The sequence below is a fragment of the Aphelocoma coerulescens genome, chromosome 1, assembly GCF_041296385.1.
Source record: "Aphelocoma coerulescens isolate FSJ_1873_10779 chromosome 1, UR_Acoe_1.0, whole genome shotgun sequence".
Classification (NCBI taxonomy): domain Eukaryota; kingdom Metazoa; phylum Chordata; class Aves; order Passeriformes; family Corvidae; genus Aphelocoma; species Aphelocoma coerulescens.
In genome coordinates, this window is record NC_091013.1 from 113,830,997 (window position 1) to 113,858,671 (window position 27,675).

At 41.8% G+C, this 27,675-nt stretch overlaps 1 protein-coding gene across 25 annotated transcripts in view; it reads left to right on the forward strand.

Moving 5' to 3' along the window:
- CADM2 (cell adhesion molecule 2) overlaps positions 1-27,675 on the forward strand; it is a 589,213-nt gene that overhangs the window by 387,352 nt on the left and 174,186 nt on the right. Inside the window, exon 1 of one of the 25 annotated variants that reach the window (XM_069025116.1) lies at positions 8,648-8,670. The exons of 23 other annotated variants lie outside the window; for them this stretch is intronic. The gene's annotated coding sequence lies outside the window, so the exon portion shown is untranslated. Of the gene's footprint in view, positions 1-8,647; positions 8,671-16,439; positions 16,463-27,675 lie in introns of those variants that run through there. One more of the 25 variants, XM_069025096.1, reaches the window with a different exon arrangement.

A 27,675-nucleotide genomic window follows, 5' to 3' on the forward strand; every position in this document is an offset into this window, starting at 1 on the left:
CCACAAGGTCTGGTGGGTCCTTAGAGATGGAGAGAGAAATACTCAGTGTTTGTCTACCATGCATCTTAAGCTGTTGATTCTGAATTAACATCCTCAATCACTACTCACCCGAGTGCAGAAGACCCAACTCTGTTAAGCTCATAAAGTCAAGTTCATCTCTTACAAAAAACTAGCTAGCAACATCATGTTGTCTTTATGCAGCTTCTCAGCTCATGCACAGGAACCAAAGCTCTTTGGAGTGTTGCAAATTATTGCAAATTTCAGAAGGAACCTCTGCCATTTATGTTTTGGAAGCTATTGCTGGCTCCCAGAAAGCTAAACAGATGAACAAGTCTGTTCCTGTTCTTCACAGATTGATGCAACTCAAAGTATGTCAGTATCAGCACCTCAGGAAAGAAAAAAAAATCTCAGGTTTTCCTTTTTAGGGTCCTGATTCTATGAGTCTATGATTCTTTGAAATCAGATCTCAAAGCAAAATAGATTAGCTGATAGATTAGCAAGATTTAGTAATTAAAAAAACACCCAAAACACTGTAAATGTTGGATCTTTTCATTTGTTGTTTCAGCATTCTGTTCATGGGCTCCCTAGAGACCTACTAGCTAAAAGTCATGATTCCAACTTGGCAGTCTTCTAAGCTTAAAGAATATGATAAAAATCTTTAAAATGCTGCAACTTGACAAAAATCCTTCAAAGGGAAATGAGCAAGGGAATTAAGGAGGTCAAAATAAAATAGAGTGTAGCTGTCAGGAGGGAGGGAAACACTGGAAAGAGGGCGGTGGAAAGGAATAGTGCAGTCAGCCTTTGGAGCAGCCAGCAGTGGATGTTCTTCCCAGGTTTTGCAGGTCCCCATGTGTCTTACAGAAGTCACTGTCAGTTTGCCAAACTTTGGCTTCCCTCATTGTGCTGGTTTAAATGGTGTAAGCAAAGGTAAGACTATAAACTCCTGATTTAGGTATCTGTGCACATAGAATGCATCCAACTGGTTTCCCACAGCCTCGCTCTGCTTTTGTTAACTGTTCCTGAGAATACTGCAGCCCTTTTTTTTTTTCTTTTGTGAGGGGTGACTTTCCTCTTTGTGTGTTTTTTCGAACAGTTATTCTTATTTCTATATGCATACATTAATATGTGCTGTGGGTGGGTGTGTCAGGAGAAAAAGGATTTATTTCAGTTGGATGTAGAAGCAATTCTACAGAACTGCAAGTTTTTCAAGGTAGAATTTTTTTGATTTTTGTGTAGTTTCCCTTTTCATTAAAAATGTTTGTCACTGGAAATCCCTTTGTTTCATTACTTAATTTCCTTCAGAAGCAGCTGTTTTCATTTGTTTTGGGGAGTAGTATTTATTGTGTTTATTCATCATAGATTTCCCAGAATGTAAAGTGTGTCAGCTGATGCTTCCCAAGTAGCAGCTCAGAAATGGAGAATATCAATCCCTGCATTAATGTCCATTTGCATTTTAGGAATTTACAAGTGTATAAAACTAATGAGATAATAATTCAACATTCTTTTCAGATAATGTTATGTACAGAAATGAATAGAATGAATGGGCTTCCCTCCCATGGTTGAGCTTCTCTTACAGAATTTAATTTTTGTCATCATTATCGTAATGGACTACCCTTCCCACCCCAACAATAAATATTCCCCAGAAAGCAGACTAGTAAAAATGCTTTTCCAGAGCAGACATGATAGAATTCCCTTGATCTTTGGCTTTTTCTGTCTTCAAAAGCCCAGGAGGAGAAGTGGGCCTTGGAGCTCTGTTGAGATAAGTTTCTGGGGTTTGGGACACCAGCAAGGTCTAGTGTCAGAGAAATATGCTTCCAAGGTACTCTTCACAGTAAAGTATTTCTCCCTAATAAATGGTCTAAACCTACTGTCTTTCAATTTGAAGCCATTCCCCCTTGTTCTGTCACTACATGCTCTCTTGTAAATAGTTCTCCTGTGTTCAGCTGCCATCTTGATCTGATCTAAATGTCTTCCAAAATGTATCCAGTCATTTGTGTAGGTTAGTGACAACTATTTTAATAACTTTACAGTTTTAAAAATAAATTCTACTTTCTTTAATGCTTCTGTGAAGAGCGAAGCATTATTTCCCATGACAATTCCTCAAAATGAGATGTCATATCAGAGATTTTGGCTGTAAAGCTGTGTCAGTCTTACCTGAAAGATGTTAACATGTTTTGCAAAATATGTGAATGTGCTTGAATTCTTGAGGTATAGTATTCAAGCCCTTTGGCTGTTTTTAAAAAGCAAATTGTGCATGGTATTCAGGAACATGAACAGCTGTAAGAGGTATTCTTGATCATCAAGACCAGTCTCTATAGGTATCACATATTTCCTCCATGTCTTCATTCTTCTGAAAGGCTGTGGACTAGGTTTTTTTGTGGATTTGTTGGTCTTTGTTTAGTTTTGGTTGGTTGATTTGGTTTTGGTTTGTCTTCCTCCTCAGCTGGTTATTTCATTAGGGAAATTCTGAACCCTTTCCTTACAATTGTCAGGTGTACTGTTCTAATTTCCAGAAGCAGCATATTCACATAACGTTTTTCTTTTGTCAAGATTATCTTTAATTATAAACATCTTCTCCCATGTAATTTTTTTTCCCTCTGTGAGTAATACACATAACTATAATTTCTTCTCCCAGTCTTCATTTTGGTAGACAGTCAGATATTTTTCAGTCTCTTCTCCTTCCAGGATGATATTTTTCCAGCGTGAATTGGCAGCTGTTGACTGAAGTGAGCTGAATAGTCTGCAGTGTTTTACCTGGGATTCACCCCGTCTTTTCTATTCAGCCTTCCTACATCTACCAGAAATACTTCAGCTGTCTTATAACTGCTTCCTTTGAAGCTGCTTCATATTGGTCATTCATACTCATCCAGTGATAAATTAGAAAATGTGTCTTCTTCCTGCTCAGTTGTTCTCAGCTAATGAGATTCTAGGGTATAGCTGAAGTTTCAATTTTTAATCCCCAAGTGCATGGGGATTTTTTCTCATTTCTATTACTGCAGTCCTAAAGGTTGTCCAGCACTTTCTGTGAGATGTATCAGCCCTCTCCTGTATGAATGATACTTTTATATTTCACCTCTTCCTGGTCATTTCCAGGGAACAAATTCACTTATCCTTTCCAATCTACACAAGGTGACTTGGTGGTAGATTTGTTAACTGGGGTTTTTTAGTCAAGACACTGATATTTAGCAAATGTAATGCTGTTTAGTGGTGATTAAAAGGCAAGCAGTGTGATACAAAAAGAATAATTATTTCTAATCTCTCATAAATTATACTTATACTATATAGATAATAATTTCCTGATAAGTGAGTTTTTGCATTTTTCTTATGATTTTCTGCTGGTCATTTTTTCATTAACTTTGTAGTCATGTAGGTACTTCATCTGTATCCTGAGTACATACAATAACTGTGCTGTGTACAAGCAGAATTGTATTGGTCCTAGCTGTGTACCTTAAAAGACTTTATTGGACATTTCCTGGGTTTTGAAACATTTTACATTTAATTCCTGAAGTGCCTTATGTCCATCTTCCATAGCATTCCAATCTGCTGCAGATACTGTAAATCCTATTCCATAATTCTTTTGTTTGCTTGTTGGTCACACTCTCTACCTTGTCAGTGCCTTATTGATGTACTTAAAAATTATTATGTATTTTTCTCTTTTTTTTTTTTCTTTTTTTTTCCTCCAGGCATTCACAGCATTATTTTACATTATAAAAGCTTTCCCTTGGGAATTCTTGACACTCGGGAATGCTCCCTGTTCTCACAGTGATCCATGACAGCCAGGGAATGATTTTTATTTTTTTTTTTTCCTCTTTGAATATGTGCAGCAACACTCAGTACCAGACTTGCTGCTCCTGTAGAGGCACAACTTGTTACTCTGTCAGCAGCTTGGTGTAGTGTCGTGGGGAGCTCAACACCTGTTCCAGTGACCAGCAGAGATGAACATTTTCTATGTCGGGTCATTTACTTGGCTTGTCAGGGTGCAAGATTATGGCTAAGAGGGTGTATTGACTTGAAAATGTAAGTTTTTGAATTGTGGAACAAAAGTTGCAGAAGTATAAAGCATAATATAGTGTTGAGTTACAATATAAGTGTAACAGAGTCCCTCTGCCTCTCTCATTGGCAATAAAGGAATCTGTTATGATCTTTACATAGTGTTTCTCCTGAATAGATTGGCTTTAAGATGCCTTCTCCATGCTTGGGGCAGAAAAGAGGCCTTTTAATGTCTTAGAATTTTACCTGTTGGTTGTTTCTTCTCTAATATCTCAAGTTACTTCCTAGGAAAACAGAGTCAGTATCCTCCTGTTTTTTCATGAGACAGGGTTGTCCTAACCCTTTCCCTGGATTCTTGTCAAAGTTTGTTACAGAAAAGAAGGTGAAACAAGAGTGTGATGTACTTGAGGCCTCTGTGAAGGATGATGGCAGGAAGGAACTCCTGAAAGGAGGAAGATGGCACTGAATTAAATGGGAAAGCATTTTTAATTAAGTGCTTATAGAAATTTTACATATCAGTTAAACTAAACCATATTTCTAGTGCCCAGATCTTCCAGCTTCCATAGTGATTTGAATTTCAGAATTTTTTTCTGGTAAGCCATCCCCTGGCCTCCCACTGGCCAAGGAGTTCTGGTGGGCTTTTTTTTCACTTTCAGTGTTCTGTCACTTGTGTCATTCAAGTGTTAAAGCCTTGTGGCTAAAGAGGTCTCTGTCATGGAACTTGCTGGGCTGTTCATGGCAAATTATTTTACAAACACACTGTTTCCCTGTTTCTCTCTGCTTTGTTTCCTTGAGTGTGTGATGTGAGCTTCTATTAGATGTAAATTGTGTATCCTGGGGGAGCATAATAGAAAAACACAAAACACCAGTCAATCTGAAACATTTCGCAGCCGTGCTTAAGATGTGTGTGGGAGAAGTGGGGATTCTTAGAGGAGGAACTGCTATGCTGAAGGAGAGATGTGGGCTGGAGCCAAGAGGATGCCAGGTAAAGGACAGACAAGGCTTCTCAGCTAGTGGCTTGTGATTGAATTTAGCCGTTTAGATTTAAACCTGTTGAGCTTTGTGTTTCAGCCATTGCTGTTCCCTTATCTAGAGTATGGTAACGTAGTCATTAGGTTTTGTATGGCTGTTGGATGTGTTAGAGTGTGAAGTCAGATTGTACCGTGGAAGTTCACTAAAATAGGTTTGCTTTTTCTCTAAATCAGCATGAAACTAAGCAGAATTTTTTTTGGATCCTGAACTCCGTGAGCCTCCAAAATGCACAGATGCTGCCTTCGATACCTTTAGATTCAATCTTCAACAGCAGCTGAGAGAGACTTGGGCAGCCCAGGAAGCCTAAGAAATTGATATGAAACAGAAGCTGAAGAGAAGCAGTGCCTCCAACTTATTTTATTTTCCATTGATTTAAATTTTCTATCAAAAAGTAATGATCACGGTGTTTTCTAGTGGGGATTGACATCTATTTTTCTAAGAATAAAGGGCAAAAATGACATTTGGATTCCAGGAGAAATGTCATTTAGCTGTGTCAAAGAAAGTATCTGGGACTCTAATGACCTACTTTCCTGTTAAGTCTCTAGGCCATTGCTGAAGTTAGGAGCATAGGGAAAATACATTTCATCTTCAAAGGCTTCAAGATGAGGTTTATAACTTTCTTAAAGAGAGAGAAAAAAAGAATCCTCTCTCCTGAATTGAGACAGATAAAGTTTCAGCCCAAGATGGATATTTTTCCCTGAAGATTTGAAAATTCAACCACCTGCTTTAAATGAGAAGTTAGAAAAAATGCACTGTGTTAAACCAGTGTATTAAGTTTTAAAAGAAGGTGAAAATTATATACTTTTACTTCTGTAGAAGTGTAAATAAATAGAAAAGGCTTTGGATAACACAAATAGCACAAGGACTGAAAAATACTTTTATATATCCATGGGTCCTAAGGGTACTGACAGATGAAGTGCCTAAGTCATTGTATTTTAGAAGTCATGGCAGGGTGGTGAAGTTCCCACTGACTGCAAAAAAAGAAAATTTAACCCTCCTTTTAAAAAAAAAAGGAAGACCAGTTAGGCTTTAATCTGAAAGAGGGTAGTTTTAGATTAGATGTTAGGAGGAAATTCTTTATTGTCAGAGAGAAGCTGTGGATGCCCTGTCCCTGGAAGTGTTAAAGGCCAGGCTGGATGGGGCTTTGAGCAACCTGGTCTAGTGGAGGGTGTCCCTGCCCATGGCAGGGGGTTGGAACCAGATAATCTTTAAGGTCCCTTCCAGCCCAAAACGTTCTGTGGTATGATTCTATATTTTAGTTGGAATCAGAAATGTTTTTGAGTATTTGGGGGAAAATTGCACTTTGTATTTTCCTGATGTACCATATTAAAGCAAGCTGAGTATCAAGTGTATTTCACCATATTTTTAGCTGAATCTGAGAGCTTGCCTATAGACTTTCATCCCTCTGTTTTAGGAAATAATGAACTGCTCACAACCATGAGTCCACACATGTATCAGGTAACCCAGCAGGCTCTCAATGGCTCTGCGTGGGGGGGTTTCAGATTGGTTTCCCAATCTTCTGGAACGAGCCAGATGACAGACTGCTGTCTCCTTATGTGCTTCCAATTTGGATGGGAAAACTTGCACTTGGTTTTGACTGTGCCTACTAAAAATCTCTGCTCTCACACCAGTTTGTGGAGTTCAGTGAGATAACCAGAGAGATGCTAACTTAGGTGTTGAATCTGAAATAGTACAGCTAGGGCATAGCTGTGCATCAAAGCAGTCTAGGCACATGGGTAGAAGTGGAGCAGATGGCTTCTGGATCTCACTGCCTCGGAGCAGGGAAGAGCTGATGCATTGTGCCTCATTGGGCCATGTAGACACTCCCCACACTTCACTACGATTTCAGATTCTTTGGAGTCTTTACTATAAATGAGCCTGTTCTCAAACCATCGTTATTTTGAAAGAAGCAAAAGATTATTTTTTTGAAAATGAACTGTTCATGGTAGAGAAATAATTCAAATTAACATACCATGCTGGATTTTGAATTCTCAAATGCCTTTTTGTGTTCATGGAATTTAGTGCATCACTGCAATCAGTACTTCAAAGCTTTACGTAGCTGCATCACTCAAAGAAGGGAGATGTAGTGAGGGGAGGTAGGTGAGAAGAAAAAAAAAAGAATGGAAGGAGGGGGAGAAGACAATAATTGTATCTGACTTTTTGAGTATATTTATTTTTGTGTTAGTGGCAATTACCCTTCACAAAATTTTGGACCTGAGAAAAAGGAAAAAGGTAATATTTTTGTGTCCCTGTGTGCTTACTCACTGGCTCTCAAGCACTCCTGTACGTGAACTCCAGCACCTTAGCATAGTTGTGTTGGAGCTTCCTGCATAATTCATCATAGAAGAACATGAGGCATTCAGCAGTCAGTGCTCATTCAGAGATGTTCTGCATTACTAGCAGCACTGGTAAATATGCCTGCTCCATACATAATTTATGGTTCTCAGCAGAGATAGTTTTATGCTTCATAATAGGCTAGCTTTGATCCCTTAAAATTTGTTTGTTCAACTTAGGGGTTGGGTGCAAAACAAAGACTTTAAAATCTCTTTCTTTCATTGCTTGTTTCAACAGTCGTCATTTCCCCATCCCGTTAACAAGGTTGAAATTGTTTCTGACCCACTTTTGGGGAAATGAGCCTTCCTGTAATGGATTTTGTGTGTAAGACTTTTTATTAGCCAATTCCCTCCACACACAACTTGAAGTAGAATGGAAATTGGTTTAGAAACCTTAGTATAGTCTATTCTATGCTTCTGCTTAAAGAATTTATTGTTATTTCTTGTGACCTGTAGGAGGAAAATGCAGATAGACCCTGTGTTCTGTGAGTCCCTCTTTTAATGCTGTGATACAGATAGAGACTAATATAAATGTGTAAATGAATGTGTTGGAACTCATCTAAATGACTCCATTCTTCAAATTCAGTAAGGTCTCAAAGTTAAAAAAAAAAAAAAAAAAAAGAAAAACAAAAAGAGCTTTATAATGTTTCTATTTTCAGCAATATTTCAAATCAAAATAACGATCAACTGTGCATCTCTAAATGAAAATTCTCATTGTTCCTCTCTGCATTTTAAAGAGTCTAAAGTTTTGGGGTTTGTTTTAAACAGAAATCCATCAGAATTTATGCATTCCTCTGATATGTATCAATTTGTCATTTAAGCATTTTCTGATGGAGTTTGTTCTTTCACCTTTCTCCTGCTTGATGTAATTTTCCCTGTCTTGTTCTCCATTTGTTTGGTTGGATTTTTTTCCCAATGATTGCTATACTTTAACCTATTTTTATTCTTTGTTTTTAAAAGCCTTGTTCACACCCAAGCCATTTCAACTACAAAATTTCAGAATTGCTAAGTGGTTTTCATTTTTTCAGCAAATACTAAGATCTGCCCTTGGGAAACTAGGTCCCTTTTATAGATGTCAAACTAGTCATGTTAAAGACTGATTAAAAGTTGCTTGTCGCTGTTCAAACTTCTTGCCATAAGCTTTTTTTTCTCCAGTTTCCTCATGTTTCAGCCTTTGCAGGTAGTCTGCCCAAAGGAATGGTCAAAATATTCTCTCTGTCTGCAGTTCCATTTGGTTTTTCTGGTTTTCTGCCCACTAGACCAGTATTACCACTCTTGCTGCATCATACTCCATTTCTGTATTGTCATCTGCAAGGTATAACATCATTTTAGTCCCCCCTTCCTTTCTGCTCTTACAATTTAGTGTTTTAAATGTTGGGGTTTTTTTGCATAATGTGGTTTATTGGCTATTTTAATGATATTAAATGAAGCCTACATATACACCATAAATTCAAGATGGAGAATGGGGCAGAGCAAGCTTTTTTGCTATCCTTTTGCCTTTTCTTCTGTAGTCATGAATCTGTGTGTGATCACACACCAGCAAAGCTTTTTTCTGAGTTTTTGGGGGTGTGTTTGCTTAGAGAATGGGCATAGGTTTTCTATCTCATCTTTAAAAGCACAGTCACAGTAGAAAAGCTACCTTCTACTTTTTACCTCCATTTGCTATTTTAATACTTTTGGTTGAGTCATCTGTAAGTATATGAGGGAGAACAAATGAGAAATTTACTTTCTTGTCTAACTTTCTTGTCTGGCAGAGCTAGCAAATGTTGCTTGTAGCAGTGAGGGGGAGTAGTCAGCTTCTCACTGTGTTGAAACAGATGTTGTGAGATGTCATGATCTATTTCATTAAATGTCTACAGTTTCTGTAATTTTGGAGCAAAAAATTTGATTTAGTCTCTCTTGCAATAATACCCATGTTGGTATTTATTCATATTGAACAATTTTTCATAGCCTGTTCTAGGCAGCAAAACCAGGAACACACTTGCCCACCAACACCTCCACTTGAGCTTCACTTAAAGACATTTCAGCTCAGTGTTTTTTGAAGGCCAGGTCCCACATCTGACTTCAGAGCCAGGAGGAGGCACAAAAAGCCCTGCTGTTCGTGCACAGTGGGGTGTGGGATGTGCTCCCAGGCAGCACATGGATCATTTTCCAGCGTCAGCTGTGTGTGAGCAGCGTGTGCTGCACGGGCTCCGAGGGCTTTCTGCAAGCACTGGGTTTGCCGTACGTTTTGTTCCAATCTCTCGGAACAGAGCTTCCCATACACAAACAAATGTGATGTTGCTTTGGGGTGTGAGAGGGGTTGCTGGTTTTGTTGATTTTTTTTTTTTTTTTTTTTTTTTTTTTTTGGTTCTTTTCTTTCTTCCCCATGATGTTGGCCTTCTGTATATGAAGCCTGAAGCAAGACTATTTGTAACATCAGTAGTTAGAGCAGTCAAAAGCAAGTGAATTTTTTGTATCACTGTGCTAGTTCTCAAATATAGACTGGGTGTGCTAGTTTGAAAACAAACCAGTGAGAGGCACCAAGTCAGAATAACAATTTAATGGAAATTAAAGTAAAGGAAAAGAAAGTAAAAGAAAATACTGACAGAGTCAAGATACAACCTGAGTCCCTATTAGGCAGGGTAGTGGTAGCAGTCTGGTGGAATGGTGGCTGCAATCCTCTGAAGTGGTGATCCTGTAGTAGAAGGGGTCTGCTCTTCCTCAGAAAATCCAGCGGTGGCTGTGTAGCTCCTGTCCTCTGGAAATCCAGTGGAGTCCCTTTGATGCTCAGAGTCCCAGTTATATCCATGATGGGATGCTTGGTTCCTCCCTCTGGGTGGAGCATCTCACAATGGGGTAATGAGTCATGAGGCCAGGTGTTGATTAGGCTCGTTAACAGAAGATAGTCCGGAGGGAGTTATCTCTGAGTCATGCAGCAGGACAATGATGGGCCATTAACAGAAAGATAGTCTGGGGGGAGGAGGCAAGGAAGACACTGCCCCACCTGATTTCAACAGCTCATGAGGATGGTAATAGAATACACCTCAACCCAGGACATTATCCACCCCTTATTCTATTACCATCTACATCATCCCAAATCAATACCTTCTTAAACTCTAGACACACATACATATATATATATATACAATGAAACCCTACACACCGTTCTCACCTAAGATTAGGTCTCCCTGTGGTACACAACGGGTTTCCCCATCTTTTTGCATTACCCACCAAGTGCAACCAGGTCCTTGAGCAAAGACAATCCCACGGATGGGTTTGCCTTTGCCTGAGGTGAGATTAATCCAAACAGTCTTTCCTAAAATACCTCTCAGGTGTACCACAGGGACTCCATCTCCATCCACTGTGTGCAAGGGTTCAGACTCGGCAGGACCAGCTCGATTGATGGACCCTCGGGTATTGACCATCCAGGTGGCCTTCGCTAAGTTCACTTCCCAATTTTTGAAGGTCCCCCCACCAAGTGCCTTTAGGGTGGTTTTAAGTAGTCCATTGCAGCGTTCAACTTTTCCGGCAGCTGGTGCATGATAAGGAATATGATATATCCATTCGATACCGTGTTCTCTGGCCCAGGTGTTGATGAGGCTGTTCTTAAAATGAGTCCCGTTGTCTGACTCGATCCTGTCCGGGGTGCCATGTCTCCACAGGACTTGCTTTTCCAGGCCCAAGATGGTGTTCCGGGCTGTAGCATGAGGCACAGGGTAGGTCTCCAGCCATCCAGTGGTTGCTTCAACCATGGTCAACACGTAGCGCTTGCCTTGGCGAGTTTGGGGAAGGGTGATGTAATCAACTTGCCAGGCTTCCCCATACCTGTACTTTGACCATCGTCCACCATACCACAGAGGCTTCACCCGCTTGGCCTGTTTGATTGCAGCACAGGTCTCACAACTGTGGATGACCTGTGAAATGCTGTCCATGGTAAGGTCCACCCCTCGGTCACGGGCCCATTGGTATGTTGCATCTCTCCCCTGATGACCAGAGGCATCATGGGCCCAACGAGCTAGGAATAATTCTCCCTTGTGCTGCCAGTCCAGATCCACCTGTGATACTTTCACCTTGGCAGCTCGGTCCACCTGCTCGTTGTTGCGATGTTCTTCATTAGCCCGACTCTTGGGTACGTGCGCATCCACGTGTCGAACCTTCACGGCCAGCTTCTCTACTCGGGCAGCGATGTCCTGCCAAATCTCAGCGGCCCAGATGGGTTTCCCTCTGCGCTGCCAGTTGGCTTTTCTCCAGCGAACCAGCCATCCCCACAGAGCATTAGCTACCATCCACGAGTCGGTGTAGAGATAGAGCCTCGGCCACTTCTCTCGTTCAGCAATATCCAAAGCCAGCTGGACGGCTTTAAGCTCTGCAACCTGACTCGATCCACCTTGTCCCTCGGTAGCTTGTGCAACTTGCCGTGTGGGGCTCCATACTGCAGCTTTCCACTTCCTGTTAGTGCCTACAATTCGGCAGGAACCATCAGTGAAGAGGGCATAACGTCTTTCAGTCTCCGGTAGCTCATTATATGGTGGGGCTTCCTCAGCACGAGTCACTTGCTCTTCCTCTTCTTCAGAAGATAATCCAAACGTCTCACCTTCAGGCCAGTTTGTTATAATTTCCAGAATCCCAGGGCGATTCGGGTTTCCAATACGGGCACGCTGTGTGATGAGAGCAATCCATTTGCTCCATGTGGTGTCAGTGGCGTGATGCGTGGAAGGAACCTTTCCCTTGAACATCCACCCCAGCACTGGTAGTCGGGGTGCCAGGAGGAGTTGTGCCTCTGTGCCGATTACCTCCGAGGCAGCTTGGACTCCTTCATAGGCGGCCAAGATTTCCTTCTCTGTGGGAGTATAGTTAGCTTCAGATCCTCTGTAACTTCGGCTCCAGAATCCCAGTGGTCGGCCACGAGTCTCACCAGGCACCTTCTGCCAGAGGCTCCAGGACAGACCATGGCTCCCGGCTGCAGAGTAGAGCACATTCTTCACCTCTGGTCCTGTCCTGACTGGGCCAAGGGCTACCGCATGAGCGATTTCCTGTTTGATCTGGGTGAAGGCTTGCTGCTGTTCGGGGCCCCAGTGGAAATCGTTCTTCTTGCGGGTAACCAGGTAGAGAGGGCTCACGATCTGGCTGTACTCAGGAATGTGCATTCTCCAAAAACCTATGGCGCCTAGGAAAGCTTGTGTTTCCTTCTTGCTGGTCGGTGGAGACATCGCAGTGATCTTGTTGACGACCTCGGTGGGAATCTGACGTCGTCCATCTTGCCACTTTACTCCCAGGAACTGGATCTCTTGGGCAGGTCCCTTGACTTTGCTCCTTTTGATGGCAAAGCCAGCTTCCAGGAGAATCTGGATGATTTTCTCTCCTTTCTCAAATACTTCCTTTGCTGTGTTTCCCCACACGATGATGTCGTCGATGTATTGCAGATGTTCTGGGGCCTCACCCTTTTCCAGTGCAGTCTGGATCAGTCCATGGCAAATGGTGGGACTGTGCTTCCACCCCTGGGGCAGTCGGTTCCAGGTGTATTGCACACCCCTCCAAGTGAAAGCAAACTGGGGCCTGCATTCTGCTGCCAAAGGAATGGAGAAGAAGGCATTGGCAATGTCAATAGTGGAGTACCACTTCGCTGCTTTGGACTCCAGCTCGTACTGAAGTTCCAACATATCCGGCACAGCAGCACTCAATGGTGGTGTGACTTCATTCAGGCCACGGTAATCCACCGTCAGTCTCCATTCTCCGTTGGACTTACGCACTGGCCATATAGGGCTGTTGAAAGGTGAATGGGCCTTGCTGACCACCCCTTGGCTCTCCAGTTTACGAATCATCTCATGGACGGGAACCACAGAGTCTCTGTCTGTGCGGTATTGCCGACGGTGTACTGTTGCTGTGGCAATTGGTACCTGTTGTTCTTCAACTCTTAGCAGTCCCACGGCAGATGGGTCATCTGAGAGGCCAGGCAATGTACTCAGTTGTCTGATATCTTCTGTCTCCACAGCAGCTATCCCAAAAGCCCAACGATGTCCTTTTGGGTCCTTGAAATATCCATTTCTGAGATAGTCTATGCCGAGAATGCACGGGGCCTCCGGGCCAGTCACGATGGGGTGTTTCTGCCACTCGTTCCCAGTTAAACTCACTTCAGCTTCCAGTACAGTCAGCTGCTGGGATCCTCCCGTCACCCCACAAATGGAAATGGGTTCTGCCCCCACATACCTTGATGGCATCAGAGTACATTGAGCACCTGTGTCAACCAAAGCCGTGTATTTTTGTGGGTCAGCTGTGCCAGGCCATCGGACCCACACAGTCCAAAAGACCCGATTATCCCTTTCCTCTACCTGGCTAGAGGCAGGGCCCCTCTATTCCTGGTTCTGGTGCATGTTGCTCCCTTCCGGTGAATATGTTCCTGAGGTCCCTTCAAGAGGATCAGTCATACTATCATTCTGGTATCGTCTGGAGTTCTGTGTGTGAGAGACCGGAGCAATGTTGACTCTAGATGCGCTTCTTGTGGTAGTTGTCCCTCTTTTTAGTTCACGTACCCTGGCTGCTAAGGAGGAGGTGGGTTTTCCATGCCACTTACTCATGTCTTCTCCATGTTCCTGAAGGAAAAACCAGAGATTACCTCGTGGGGTGTATCCTCTCTCCCTGGTTGGGGGACGCCGGCTCCTAATGGCAGAGACTCTTGTTGGTTCTGGCGAGATCTGGTAAATCTCTTCCTTAAGTTCCTTTTTCAATTTCTGATGGCCTTCTTCAATCAAACTCCGGACTTGCTCAGCTGAAAGACTTGTTTCCACGGATGAGACATGGGTGCGAAACGGGGCTGTGACGGTGTCCTCGTAAATCCTCAGTTTGTTCACCAAGACGCCCACCCTGTCCTCACCTTCCCTCCATTGCAGCGTTGCCAGGTAACGGGAGTATATCTCTGGTCCAAGGCGTGCGAACCTCAACCACATCTGTGACGTGCACTGGACACCATCTGGGCTCTTAGGAAATCTCTCGTCTTCTGAGAAAATGATCTCCAGCACAGCCAATTCCCTCAGGCACCGGATACCTTGTTCCATTGTGCTCCATTTCCCTTGGTGCACCTGGAGGTCTTCTTTACAAAGGTACCTGTCCCTGACACTTGTAAGCAGTCGCCGCCAGAGGCTGAGAGTTTCTTGGGTTCTCCCGATCCCCTGGTCAATGACCACATCCCGGGACAGAGATCCCAGCTGCCTGGCCTCACTTCCGTCCAGAATGGTGTCATTGGCTGCAGCATCCCAAATGCGGAGCAGCCAGGTCAGGATGGACTCGTTTGTCTGGCGTGTGAATTCCCTCCGCAGGTCACGCAGCTCACCCAGGGATAGTGACCGAGTGATGATCTCTGGCTCTGCCTCTTCTGCTGGATGTGAAGGTCCTGCTGCATCCTCATCAGTCACTATGCGGACTGACTTGCTTTTTGATTTCTTCTTCTGCACGGGGGCAACTGCAATCGGTTTGGGCTGTTCTGGTTCAGTGGTGGCTTGCATGGGGACGCTGACAGTGCTTTTGGTTCCTTTCTCCTCTGAGTCAGTCTGCGTAGTCATGGACGCTGTTGTTTTGTATTTGGTCCCTTCCTCCTCTGTGATAGTCTGTGTAGAGATGGACGCTGTTGCTTTGCATTTGGTTTCTTTCTCCTCTGTGTCAGTCTGCGTAGAGATGGACGCTGTTGCTTTGCATTTGGTTTCTTTCTCCTCTGTGACAGTCTGCGTAGAGATGGATGCGGTTGCTTTGCGTTTGGTTTCTTTCTCCTCTGTGTCAGTCTGCGTAGAGATGGATGCGGTTGCTTTGCTTTTGCTTCCTTTCTCCTTTGTGACAGTCTGCGTAGAGATGGATGCGGTTGCTTTGCTTTTGCTTCCTTTCTCCTTTGTGACAGTCTGCGTAGAGATGGGTGCGGTTGCTTTGCTTTTGGTTCCTTTCTGTGTGGCAGTCTGTGTAGACATGGTATTTGCTGCTTTGCTCCTTTTTACCTCCTCCTCAAGCAGACGTTGCACCACACTAAGTAGCGTTCTGTTTCTAAGCATGGTGTACACAATGCAGGCCATGGAGAAAAAAGAGAATAGAACTGACAAGAAGATTATACCATCCTTAACATCCAGAGGGAACTCAATATTTTCAAAAACTGCTGTGCCTGGCCTGAAAGGCTGGAAGAAACCACTCTCTACTCCTCCCACCAGGGGCTGGGTGCGATTGTTGAAGAGATCCCAGACAGAGGAGCCCAGACTAGGAAAGCCAAACAAAACTGAGTGTATATTCCGAATGGTATTCATTGCCTCGCAGGTTATTATGCTATAGACATAATAAACCAATAAAGCAATTCTCATACCAGTCCCTGGTTTTAACAGGAGTAACACAACAGGCAGATAGTTCCCCATGTGAGGAAAAATATAGAGAGCAAGATACAGAACCCATGCAGACAAGCTGAGCACCATGGTGAATAGGTTTCTGTTAATACAAGATTGTAATTCTGACTTTCTCTCAGAGCAGGCCCCACGTTGGGCGCCAAATTATGTGCTAGTTTGAAAACAAACCAGTGAGAGGCACCAAGTCAGAATAACAATTTAATGGAAATTAAAGTAAAGGAAAAGAAAGTAAAAGAAAATACTGACAGAGTCAAGATACAACCTGAGTCCCTATTAGGCAGGGTAGTGGTAGCAGTCTGGTGGAATGGTGGCTGCAATCCTCTGAAGTGGTGATCCTGTAGTAGAAGGGGTCTGCTCTTCCTCAGAAAATCCAGCGGTGGCTGTGTAGCTCCTGTCCTCTGGAAATCCAGTGGAGTCCCTTTGATGCTCAGAGTCCCAGTTATATCCATGATGGGATGCTTGGTTCCTCCCTCTGGGTGGAGCATCTCACAATGGGGTAATGAGTCATGAGGCCAGGTGTTGATTAGGCTCGTTAACAGAAGATAGTCCGGAGGGAGTTATCTCTGAGTCATGCAGCAGGACAATGATGGGCCATTAACAGAAAGATAGTCTGGGGGGAGGAGGCAAGGAAGACACTGCCCCACCTGATTTCAACAGCTCATGAGGATGGTAATAGAATACACCTCAACCCAGGACACTGGGATAGAACTTTTGTGGTTTTCCTGCTCTTGTAGCAGCATCTTAGTGAATTTGGTGGGTATTTTGGAACAAAAGAATCAGAGTGCAGCAGCATTGCAACCTACAATTGTTTCTTTCACATTTTCATTTGTATCTGGAAAAGAAAGTTCTTATCTCTTTCTGTTCTGTGACAAGTCTCATGTTGTTTGGTGTTATATTTGTTTTCTTAATTGAAGCTCCAGGTCTTGGAATTGCTGGATTATATATTTTTTCCCAAATGGCACTGCATAAAAAATTGGAAATATTTATGCAAATCTAAAATCGTAATTTTAGTGGTTGGTTTTCTTACCTTATTTTCATCCTTTCTTGGAGCAGATTCATTTACTTTAAAGATTTATTTTTTTTCTTGATAGTATATTTGGATGGAGCTGTTCTACCTGTTTAAAGGACAGTGAGTAAAAAGAAAAATGCTTTTTATGGGCCAGTGCAGGTCTACAAGAACTGTATATGAATGATTCTTACTGAAAACATAAACAGGATCTAGTTTTGGGGGTTTTTTCTCCTCTTATCCCAACACAAAGCCATTAAAAGCTGTTTTTACAGAGGGCATCTTCTAAGAACCTGTATATATTGCTAGAAAAGAAGGTTTCCATGCATGGGGAATGAGATGCTCTAGCTACAGTGAATTTATTATTTTGAAATATTTGCCCAGAAGCAGTGTAAATAATGTTAGAGTCTTTCAGGGGAACAAACACTGCAATGTTGGCTTGTTTGGAAACCATAACAGTTACCTCGTTTTCTTTCTGTGAAAATACAGAGCCAGAATTATGTTTAACTAAAAGCCAACCAATTATTCTTGGCCTTTTAAATATGTAAACTTCCTTTTTGAAATGTTATTGTAAGTTGTTCCCGTAAGTCAGTTTAGTGTAACGTTTAAGAGAACTCTGGCTGGGTTTTGACTCATCTTTTGTAATCCTACTGCATTGTTCTTCAGCTCCATGCATCTGTTTGCATATAAATATTTCTTGCACACAGGAAATCACAGATGTGTGGTTCAGTGATGATTTTCTTTCTTACAAGCTGGTATCAGAGAAGTTCTTCCCAGTCCTCATGACCTGGGTTGCACTGATTCAACTGTTTGCCATCCAGCCTGGGACAGCTGAAACCAAGTCATTTCACAGGTTCAGTTCAGGGTCTGGCCAGCCTGACAGCTGAAGTGGTACAGCAGCACACAGGGTGAGGGAAGCAGCATTTGGCAAGGGAAATGAGCATCTAGAGGAAAGCAGCAGTGATATTCTAGACTCTGCTGCCAGTGACAGGGGAAGGTAGACATACTGATCCAAATTTCTCATACAGGAGAAGCATGCTTGACAAAAGGCTTCAAGGCAATTGCTTTCCATGGCAGAAAGTATAAATTCTAAACAGGAGGATGTCTAAATTAGACATGATTTAATTATACATCAAATTAATTGAGAAGATCAAATTTTCTTTTATGCCCCTGATTTGTTTAGACATGTGTTATTTTACAGCAAGCCACACTTCTGACTTTGGACTCGTATTGGCACTACTGTGTTGATAAATCCATTTTCATCAGTGGATATTAGTCTGTGAGAACTGAAGAGTGGAAAGTCCAACAAATGCTATAAGAAAGATTTGTAAGTGCATGTAATAGCCTGTAATTCCATGGTGCTCAGGAGAACTCGCTCAGGCTTTTTTATACAGTGCATGATGGTAAAAGTTGTCTTCACTGCTATCATTCTTTCTGTTCCTTTGATTCTCAGAGTCGAGCAGAAGGAGCAACATCTAAAAGTGAGTAAAACAGCACTTGAAAGCTAGGTTTCTACTAACGGTTTGGAAAGAATTTGTTACAGATTTTCTGTACCTTCTCAAAGTGGGGCTACATAACTATTGAAATTAGGATTAAAAAAGCAATACAATGATGTTGCAGAGGACAGTGCTCTCTATTCCACAACTGCCTGCCCCAAAGGAGAGATACGGAAGATATACACTGGTGATAGAATTTAACTCACATCAGTCACTTAGTTGATAGGATAGTTGATAGGAATTTTTGCTTGTGGTTCTGTGCAAGAAACTCAGGAAGGTCAGTAAAACTGATGGTTACACTGTAAATTGGGGTACAGTGTGGAGATAGCTGTGCTTGCTTTAGGTCAGAAATGGAGAAACAGTATAAAAGAACCCTTGTAGGACTGGCTACTTCCCACTGTCTTTTCTGAAGAGAAAGCACTAAGTACTGGACTACAGACTGAAAAGAAAAAGAGAGTCTAAGTGTGACAGATGCCTCAAGGTTGAGTATTGACTGAGAAGAGATTTGAATCATGGGCAAAGTCACCTTTTTGCTGTTTCATGTGCTCTATGGTCAGAGATGTAGAACTTTGTGCACTCTTTTTAAACTGTCTGACTTAATCACAGAAAATCCCCACTACATCATCAGCTCCCCTTTCCAAATGAAACATGTTTTCAAGTCTTTATGCTCTTAGCTAGCTACTCCACAACAAAACCAGTTACTCTATAATGGCTGCAGTCCAAGGAGCCTGTGCAGCAAACATGTAGATGTGTGTGGGCATAAAATTTGCAGTAACAGTGTTAATAAAACACGTTGTGTTCTAAGCACTTGCTCATTTGCTTTGTCAGTGTTCATAAATAAGTGCCACGTTCTTGAGAATACAGAAATCTTGATACTCAAAACAAAGGCACTTGGTGAACAGGATCAGTTCTCTTGCCTTCCTCTCATCTATGGTGTTTCAAGCAGGGATTCTGATAGTTGTGTGGAAGAATGCCAAGAATGAGAGGCTTTGTGCATACAGAAAGAAAAAAATTAGTTGAATTAAGCAGGCAGCAAGACGTAGAAATATTCATGTTGCGTTTTCTTTTCTGTAGGTTTAAAAAACTAACAAAGACCAGCTAGTGGGAAAAAAAATTTAAAAAGACTTAATTTATTCAAATATAGGACAGGCTGTGATTGAAATTCACTAAAATTATTATGCTCATTTTGGAGACCTAAACTCAAGAGCTGTTGTATGCAATCTACTTTTAAAACTTATCTTAAAATTCCTAAGTTCAGAAACTCCCATTTAACTTAACATCACTCCACTTTGAAACACGTTAATTCACGGTAATGCTCTTCCATTTCTTCACCTGAGAAATGCACTCTGCTGTCTGGAAAAAGTCTTGTTATCTCAATCTGTGCAACAGATGTTAGTCATTGTGTCTCCTCCCCTCTCCTGCCCTCCCCTGATATGCAAATATGGTCTTTGACGTTTATATTTCCCTAATGGGGAAATATATTTCCCTGTGTAGGGTATATGTTGTAACCGTTTAAAAAAAAAATTAAAATCTCTATAACGAAGCTAGTATATCAGTTTCGTAAATTTTATCAGACATCCTCCTCTACCATGTAATTAATTCCTTATGGAGTGGAAAATTTATGTTTTGTAAGCCCCTACATTTTAAAAATGAATTTGTTGTGTACTTTGAGGCATTTTAATTGTTTAATTGCTTGCTTTGTTTGCTTTTTCTTCTTATGAACAAACCTATCACCATTCAATACTATTGCAATTAGCACTGTCTAGAACAGCCTGCAAGAAGCCCGTGAACGTTGCGTGCATTTGTGGAGCTCACAAACTGCAAAGCTACTAAAGTGACAGCTATCCAGTAAGAGACTGAGCTGAGAAATCCTTCTTTTCTTTGCATTTCCTAGTTGCATGGCAGTGTTTTTATGAGTTTTTCGGACATTTCATCCTTTGGGGTGATAAAGGGAAGGGCAGACCTCTGGCTGCTCCCTATGTTCCTTCCATGGGTGTTGCTGGTTCTAACTTCACGCTCCTCAAAGAGGGGGCTGCTCACCCTCTCTGGGTGAATTGTTTTCCTCCCTCCATCCCATTGCAGCAGATCTTGGTGAACTTAGAGTTTCATTTCAGTCTGGGCATGGGAGTGTGGCTGTGATTCTGGTGATAACTGTGTATGGATGTGTCAGCTGAGTCTAAAGCTTGTTCCAGAGATCTGTGTCATCCAGCTGCCAAACCCTCAACTGTACTGCACCTTTTTCACCTTTTTTTATCTGCTACACGGTCACACCACAGCTGGGAGTCACCTTACAGGGCTGTGAAGATATCAGGTTATCACTCCTGCCTGTTGCCTATTACAAAATAATGGTGTGATTTAATCCTGAAAAGTAGCACTTCTGTACCAATTTATTATGTAAAATGCAGGAGGTGAGGTTATGTTGGTGTGACCAGGAACAGAATTTTTCTCTATCCTGAAAATTTGACACGAGCAGACATTTTCTCAGCCACATGCAGAGTTAAGAGGTGTTTTCTCTTCTCTAGAAGACAACATTTTCTAAGGTACCAAGTACCTTTATAATAATTCAGTAAATTATAAAATAAAAGGCTTCAACTAAAATATTCTTACAGCCAAGCAGGGAATCTAGTCAACCATTTCTGACATCAATTCACTGACCTAGAAAATGACTTTAGGGCACATATGAATTTACTTGCTGATTTCTTGCATTTCAGTGGATTTAAAAAAAAATAATTTGCAAAAACTATTATTGCTGAGAGCCCTTGTGGATCATGTGTTACAAAATTAACTAAAACTTTTCTATACTAAATCAATTATAGAGTTATTTTAGACTCTTAGGTTAACCTTTTTTAATATATATTTTTTTTTTAAGTTGAACTTAGCTGTACAGATATGAGGGTATTTATATGGAGCTGGTTAATTTGATTCTTTGCCTTTTGAATACAGTTAATTTAACTGTGATTCTCATTCCAGATCTGTAAGGGATTCTTTGTGCAAGAGGACATACCTAAATATGTGTTACAGCGGGGAAACTGCAACACGCGTATCAGAAACGAGGCCCATGGAAAAGAAATATATATATGGACCGATTCTTGATAGATGTTTCAGAGAGATATTTATTTTCCCAGCTGCATGGCTGAGGATCTGCCTGAGGAACTCTTACAGTCATGGGACTTGAGGGTCCTTGCCCGCTCAGGGGAACACAAAACAACCGATGGGGAACGAGGCTGACCAGGGGCAGGGAAACGCTGTCTCTCTCCCAGGGCTACCTGGCGGGGGGAAGGGATGCCGACATTTCACCCGTTTATTTTTAACAAAAAGAGATTTAAAACTTAACATTGAAAACAACTGGATAAACATAACAAGAATAGTTTCAAAACAAAGCAAGCCACCCTCCTGAGTCTTTAAATGTCCAAACAGATTCTCTGGAACATCTTAAGGCTGACAGAACGGAGACAGGAGTCTCCGGGCATGCTTTGTGGGGAAACTGAGGCAGGAGACGGTTTCTTCCATTTGTACCTGTTGGAACTCTAAACAGCAATAGTTAATTTCTTCCCTCCCCCTCTTCATCCCCACTCAGTATTGGAAAGGAATTGTAGGGGAAACAATTGGCAAAGGCATGGTTTTATGAGGGAAACCATGGGTGAAAAAACGGATTGGGAATACCCTGGGGGTAATAGGATATAGGATAAAAGGGAAAGATGGGATTAGGAAATGGAGACTGTAGGGGGGGCTTATAATGGAGATATTGTCTAACATAACTGCGATTTTTAGCATATATACTGCCTTTCACAGAAACACCATCAGGCCCAGTGACCTCTGCTGCTTGTAACCCTTTTCTACCTTGCACAATTTTGAGCTCCACCACCTTTCCATCTCCCAAGCTTGGGATGAATTTTTCAGGGTTATTCTTTTTCATAGCAGTTCTATGAACAAATATGTCTTGCTGGTTGTCACATCTTGTTATAAACAAAATTACGGTTTTAACATGATACCATTTTACTATTCCTAAACCCTTAGCTACGATGATTTTTTCCTTTTTCCGAGTGGCTGCTGTTTTCTGTCTCGCTGCATTTTTGCTTTTGCTCACTCCCGTATTGGAACTGCCAGGGCTGCTGGGGCCGTCGGGGCTGCTCGTGCCTGCGCGCTCTTCCTGGGGTGACGTTCGGGGCCGCGCAGGCTGGGCCGCGCCGCTCAGCTCCCCACGCGCCGCCACCTCTGCTCTCAGCTGCGCTGCCGCTGCCTGGGGCCACACCCACGTCTCGGCTGGGCCCCTGAGCGACAACACCCCTGCACCCTGCTCCAGCTCGCGTTTCAGCTGGGCACGGCTCTGCTCCACCGCCAGCCGCCATCCGCGCACCGCTCCTCTCACAGGGCTCGCTCCACCATGCGCTGTGTGGGGCTGGGCAACCTCCCGCCGCGCCTCGCTCCGCTGCCGACACTGCAGCTCGCATCTCTCTGCCCATGCGCGGGAACTGCCTCGCTGCTGCTCAGAAAGCGCTTGGTCCATGTGGGCGAGGCCACACGGTCTCTGAGGCAGGCTTCTCTTCACCAAGACACAGCTGACGTTGCTCAACAGTCTCGGTAATTAAATAATATTCATGAAAATATTTTTCCATTGGCATATATTTTGATTCAGAAATTAGCTGAGTCCAAACAGTCTTCCAAAAGTCTTTGGTAAGAATCAAATCCCAAGAAACATAGAAAAAGTTCTTAACCAACCATGCCAGGAAATGTCTCCGTTCCTTTTGATCTTGAATTAAGCTAAAATTTACAAATCATTGTTCAAGAATCTTTTCAAGTTTAAGATAAATGTCCATATGCAGCTTGGAGAGCCAAGTCTTTCCACAGTTCCTCCGTAACTTAGAGATGGAACAGCAAAACAAAACCAAGAAGAGAAATCCAGAGTTTACTCACAAATCAGTCGCTGTCCTTAGGGATCAGGGATCGTTCTGCCTGCACTATCCACCATTTGTTTCAGTGGGGATACTGCAACATGTAACAGGCAACGAGGCCCGTGGAAAAGAAATATATATGCATGGATTCTTGGTAGATGTTTCGGAGATGTTTATTTCTCCAGACGCGTGGCCGGCACTCTGTTGAGGAACTGCCACAATCACGGGACCTGAGGGTCCTTGCCCAGTCAGGGGAACACAAAACAACCAATGGGGAACGAGGCTGACCAGGGGCAGGGAAACCCCGTGCCTCCCCCCCAGGGCCCCTCTCCCAGGACCACATGGGAGGGGGAAGGGACCCAACAAATATGATTTTAAGGAAGACAAAAAAATTTCCCAAGAAAGATGCAGTTTTCTATGAAAGTAATTGATGAATAAAGTTATTCTGTCAGCCTGTTGGACAGAAATTAAGCTTTTTTGTTAAAAAAAGACAACTATTTCAACCCAGAAAACACTGAAGCTAATGCTAATACTTCTTGTGGAAATTCAGAAGTCACTTCTGAGTTCCTGGTTCTGCCATTGGCTTCACACAGGTGCTCCTGTCCTGTCCCTTTCTGTGCTTTTTGAGGAGTCAGAATTTAGTTGGCTCATGAGAGAAGAATAATGAATGCCTATATCTAAAAATATGTTTCATAAATGCGTAAAGAAATCTGGAAAACTTTTTTTTGGCTGATCCCTTTTGTTAAACCAAATTATTACCTTTAAGAGCAGTAAGGGCAAGAATTTCAGACAAATATGATATTTGGGTTGAAACTTTTTATTCACAGACAACTTGAAATGACAGCGTCCATGTTGAATTCTCACAAATAAAAGGGATCCAAAGGTCACAATAAAAAAAGAAACAAGTTCTAGAATAAGAACTTAGAGATTTTGAATAAGAGACTGTTCCTACCACCCACTGTGAAAGTGAGGTCAAGTGATGAAAAAATAATTTTTCAAAAAGCATTTTTTGAGGACAGCTAGAGAATTCAGGAATATAATTTCCTTTAAATTACCATGAAATCATAGGAACACAGAATGGTTTTAGTTCGAAAGGACCTTAAAGTTCATCCAGATCCAATGCCCTGCCATGGGCAGGGGCACTTTTCACTAGACCAGGTTGCTCAAAGCCCCATCCAGCTTGGCCTTGAACACTTCCAGGGATGGGGCATCCACAGCTTCTCTGGGCAACCTGTTCCATATTTTAAATTAAATTTAAAAAATATTAAATTGTTCTTGTCCTAAATTCCCTTAACAGTTTCCCTTGTCACAGCCTGTACAATCTGTTAGGGGCACAGTGCTGAATGCAACTTGCGTTTAGGCATTTCTAAATTTGTACTGGCAGGGAAATAAAAGTCCATTGTATGAATGTATCTTTCTAATTAATATCTGTGTATTAACCTAAGGTTCAATAGCACAGCAGGGGAAGTTTAGGGATCTGTTTTAAAGAACCCAGGCTTATGTTCAGCTATGTGTGAGGAGCATGGCATTTGTAAATAACCCTCCTAGAGAGCACTGGAAAAAAATACAATCATTATACAGCACCACGTTCAGCAAAGCCACAGCAGCTTTTTCCTGTCTCTGCTGCTACATGGCACACATCCAGATATCTGCTGTACTAACATTTGCTCCTGGGAGGAGATGAAGAAAAAAGGGTCCATAAGGTTTCCATTGGCCTAGACAACTGAAACATCTGCTAGATTCACGAGCAGCTTGCTGGCCTAAGTCAGCAGGGAGAACTGCTGCAGATCAGCACTGCCATATCAATGGATATTTCATAGACCACAGGGAGGAAAAGAGAAAGTCAGGAGAGTAAGTGATTTTATTTCGAAGTACACCGAAGTCTAATGCAGTTTTGCATAGAATGATATCTAAATTGCGCAAAATTAGAGCCACATCTACCACTGATCTGCATGCAAGACTCATTAGGGAAATAGGTACATGGTAGAATAGCAGGATCCAATCCTCATCTTCTAATATCTGCTAATAGGAGTGATTCACCTGGTTCCCAGATGAAATTTGGCAAAAAGCAGTCACCTGAGAAAATATTCTCTTCACTGAGAAGGTTGCACTGGAAGAAGCAGCTGTCTTTCTGAAATACAGATAGTGTTGTTGGAAGGGGAAGGGCCATTTTCTGTCAGGACACAGAGCAAGTGTTGAAGCAACAATGGGAGAGGATAGAGTGGAATACGCGTCCTTGTTTGGTATAAGCTGCCTTTCATTTTTGTAGGTCAAGCCTGGCTTCTGATGCCTGAAAGTGTAGTCTGGCCTAAGTAATTTTGTTGTTTATAGTTTGGTGCCACTTAGGCTCAAAAGGGCTACTAGAGTTGTATAAAGCAGTCATTCTCCAGACCAAATTCCTGTCCTTTATTTTATTGTGTAAACCAAAAGAGGGAAAATAGCCCATCAAGTACAAAGTCAGCTTTAAAATTGTTGTTTTGTACTTGAACTTTCATGAGCTTAAACAGAGCTGTGATCTCCTCTGCACAAGAAAAAGAGTCAAACATCAAAGAAGGTAGATATCGACAGGGTGGGTGAAATCATCAGTAGCGAAAACTTTGTGAATGTACAGATAGTCACAAGTGGAAAACACTTTATTAATAGTTCTGACTTCTGCTTGGTGAGAATCAGAACTGCTGTCTTCAGGGACCGTTCCCAGTTGGCCAGGATGTGTTTAGGTATTGATCAACACAAGGTCATTAAGGGAATTCAGATCACACCATCTGCATGCACCGTATTCCCACCTTTAAGACAGCGTTGCCTTTTGTGTGTAGCAACACAACTCTTCACAATAGTCTTTATATTAATGAAAGGAATTTTTTTGGGAAGTATGTTTGATTTGTCCATACTTTGTTCCAATGACAGAACTCAAAGATCTGACTTCTATATATTGATCCTCATTTACTGCTAGGATGGTTTTATCAGGAATGTTTACAACTACAGAGTATTTCACTGAAAAACACCACTGATATGGTAATCAGAACAGATAAGTCTCTGGTCAAAATCTGTTTTTTCCACCTTTGCTTTTTTCTTCATTTACCTTTGAGGATGACATGTCACCTGAAGCAAACTGAGCAGTGAAAGTGTTGGAAGTCCAGGTAGCAAGGATTTATTTAGTGTACTAGTGCAATGACAGGTGATTCTTATTCAGACTTGTTTCCAAAACAGAGGCAGGTGGTAAGATCAGTGTTTAAATGTTCTAGTCTAATTAAAATACACTGAAGTAAAAAGATTTTAAATTTGCAGAAACAAGCTGTGGTTTAGTAGCAAATTTATCACTGTTCTTTCTGGGCATGCATGTGTAAAAATATACACAATATATGTTTATGTCTATATTTTGACAAGAATTAAAGCTACTGCGTGGGCAAATACTAAGGCAAACCTAGAACAGTTTCAATTTTCACTTTTGCTCAGCTGTTCAGTACAGTGAAAAGTTTAAGCTTCCATTTAAGCACAGGGAGGTTCCATTTGGTGAGTGAGCTTTTGCCATGGGTGTTTATAACTAACAATAGATAGTTCAGTTATGGTGCATTTTTGAGGATCTCTGAATGCTTTTTGAGGTTACAAACATTCAGACAACAGCACTGCTTGGAGCTGATTTGTATAGCTGCCTCTTCCTCTGTCTTTTAACTTCTCTTTGAATGACATTTCAGAAGTTGGTGAGACAAAGTTAAAAGTGGAAGCATTTTAAATCTTGGTTGTGTTCTGCTCAGATAGAAAAAGTGATCAAACAGAGAACAAAGACGAATAGGTACACAATAAAAAAGTTCTTGCCAGGTGGGTTACCTGCATGTTGGGCTTCAAATACCATAATTTGTCTTTAAGGATGAAGGAAGGAGAAAAAGTGTATTCCTGAAGAGATGCAAGTATATTTTCTTTTATAGAAATCAATAGCTGGAAAGCCTGAGAGAGCATTTTTTCCAATAGATCTGAAATTTTTCACAAATGGGGGAAAGGAAGTCATGAAAGAGGTTGTAGTAAAATGAGCAGGAAAAAAATGAATCAGATCTACTGATACATTTTTAATTCTTTGTGTAATTACCTTTATGTAGAATGTTTGATTTGGAAAAATGAAGACCAACGTATTTTGGTTTTTCTGAAGAAAAGTTGTTTTCTTTTAATACTGTACGAAAAGTTAATATTTCTAATAATACTAGTCCATCTTTTAATCTAACCAAAATTTCTTCAATTATTTTGGAATTTCTAGTAATTTCCCTCTTCTTTACACATTACTTATTTTCAATAATAGTATTATTTTCCAAAATATTTTCTCCCGGTATTAACGCTAAAGGCTTTTATATATGCCCAGAGTATTTCAAACCAGGATTAAAATAGAGGAGAATTGTGGGAAAGGCTGTGATTGGGCTACTGAAGTATCTGAGAGATTAGCACAGGTATCTCCTTGGAGCACTGATGTGTGAAGTAAGAAAACACAACTATTCTCATTTTGCAGATTAGGAATAAAAATGTGGTGACAATGAGGCCCAGATCCTCAAAGAAGTTAAAGTGTCCAGTTCCTTACTCTTCATGTTA